Genomic DNA, 2501 nt, shown 5'->3' on the forward strand with positions numbered 1-2501 from the left:
AAGTGTCTTTATGGACGCATCTCTCTGTTGATCACTTGAGCTTCTTTGTTGATCACTCAGCTGAAGCTGCTTTGTAATGGCTTGCATCATGGACTTAAGCTCACCCATTTCACTCACCCCACCGGAAGATGATGCACCATGGTTAGGAGGATTGAAAGAAGGAGGCTTCTGATAGCCTTGTTGATTCTTGTGTGGAGGAATATACGGCCGCTGCTGGTTCGGAGGAGCAGTAGGATTGAGCACATTTTGGCTTGTCCACCTCAAATTGGGATGGACATTCGGCTCGTAATAGGTATTTGTCTGCCTGTAATGTTGAAAGGCAGCACATTGCTCAAAAGGGCTAGGACAATTCTCAGAAACATGTCCCTCAGCTCCACATCTTCTACAGACGAAAGGACCGTCTGAAACAGCATTTACCTGATACATCCCTCCTTTGGAAGCTCCTCCCAACTCATATTTGTCAAACCTCGCGGTAAGAGCTTCTAATGCAGCTACAGAAGAAGATTCAGCAGCTCTTCTTTGATTGCCTCTGGAGTTCCCATACTCAGCCTTATGAGTGGCCAAATCATCAATGATCTTCCACCCCTTAGTCTCTCCCATGTTCTCAGCAAATCGGCCATTGGTCATGACATCCAAAATAGCTCTCTGATCGTCGTACAACCCGTTATAGAACTGATTACAAAGACTCCACTTCTCGAACCCATGGTGCGGAATGGTTCGCACCAGCTTCTTGAATCGGACCAATGCTTCATGAAACTTCTCATCAGGCCCCTGTTTAAAGCTCGTGATCTGAGCTCTAATGGCAATAGTCTTCGATGTAGAAAAGTACTTCTTGTAAAATGTCAAAGCCAGCGAATTCCAGTCAGTTATACCGTGAGCTTCCCGGTCCAAATCCCTGTACCACTCCCTTGCAGCATCTCGGAGTGAGAAAATAAACATGGTTTCTTTTATCTGATCCTGGGTCACGCCCAACAGTGGAGGTATGGAGCGACAATAATCGATAAAAGTCTCCATGTGCTTATTTGCATCTTCATTTGCAGTTCCCCAAATTGGTTTTTCTCAACCAGATTGATATAAGGCGCTTCGGCTCGAATTTTCTCGCCTCCCCTGGTAATACAAACCCCTTATGGAGATTTGCGGTGTCGGCTCGGAGGATGGCAATAGTTGCTTCTTGACCATTTCTAGAAAGTCTGGAGAAGTGACTGTCTCAACTGATGAATTGGAAACTGGAGATGAAGGTGGATTCTCCTCAAACAAAGCGTTCTCGTAATAACTAGACAGAGTACTTAGCTCTTCCTCTGTCGGCAATACCCTCTGTGAACGCCACAACTCGCGCAAGGATTTCTCAAGTTTAGGATTATAAGGCAATAATTCACCGCCCTGTGACCTGCGCATAAGAGGAAACTATAAACAGAATATAAGAATAGTCTAAGGAACGGGTGTCCCTTAGACTGAGAAGGACTAAAAATAAAACAACTAATAAATTGAACAATTGCTTCCCCGGCAACGGCGCCAAAATTTGACACGGCTATCGCAACCCTATCAAAGATAAAACCTAACGGTCTCAACTAAAATGTAGTAGAGGCAGTCGAGTATCGAATCCACAGGGAGGTAATGTAATTATAGCTGTCTAATTCTAATCCTATGGTAACAATTGGGGGTTTGTTTGAATTTGGTTCTAAACTACGAAAATTAAAGAAAAGAGAAATAAGGTAAAGAGCAGTAAAGGCAATAAAATCGATTTAAACTATCAAGAAGAGAGGGACATGTCGGGAATTCGGTTCACTACGGTGGTCCTGTGACTCAGCTGTAAATGATTCAGATGAACTAATGTGAGACGGATGTTGAAAGGTCCTTTCGGTCCACTTTCTATCCTAAAATACCACTAACTTAACTTTCATCCTCATTAGGGTAGTCTACTGTTTATAGCAGGCCTATTTAGTCCAATCTTTCGATCCAGGATTAATTTTAGCCAGATTAAAGGGTGACATAGAAGCGTGCACTCAACTAGGTCGAATAAATACAATTAAATTGCTATAGTGACAGAGTCTCGTAATCAATTCGTCTAATTCATCTACTACATCGTCACATTTCTACCGCAGATCCCCTAATCCCAACATGAAAGGGGTTTAGCTACTCATATCGGTAATTAAACTAACAGCAATTAAATTCCCAGCAGAAAACATTATAAATAAACAAAAGATTGCAATAAGGAAAATTAGGGCAAAAGAATAAATGCAATGAAACGAAGAATTAAAGCAACAAAAAGATTAATTATTATTAGGAAGGAGAAAGGAATTACAATCCAAGCGAATCCGGCGTAAAGAACACAAAATCCGAGTGAAAACAATCCCGAAATAAAGTAACAGTGAAGAGGAATAAAGTAACGTCGCAAGGTTTACAGTAGAGTGTTTGATAGTATGAAAGATGATCCTAATTAACCTAGTAATGCGTGCTTAAATAGCAAACAAAATAAGTTTAGCGAAATAAAACATCACGCG

General features: G+C 41.6%; 1 non-coding gene across 1 annotated transcript; it reads left to right on the plus strand.

Annotated features, from left to right (window-relative positions):
• The first annotated feature begins 697 nt into the window (after positions 1-697).
• LOC141593275 (small nucleolar RNA R71) lies at positions 698-804 on the plus strand. The gene has a single exon (XR_012521375.1). It is a non-coding gene; the product is annotated as a small nucleolar RNA R71 (small nucleolar RNA).
• Positions 805-2501: the final 1697 nt, after the last annotated feature.

This window comes from Silene latifolia, chromosome 7, assembly GCF_048544455.1.
Source record: "Silene latifolia isolate original U9 population chromosome 7, ASM4854445v1, whole genome shotgun sequence".
In the NCBI taxonomy this organism is placed as follows: Eukaryota; Viridiplantae; Streptophyta; class Magnoliopsida; order Caryophyllales; family Caryophyllaceae; genus Silene; species Silene latifolia.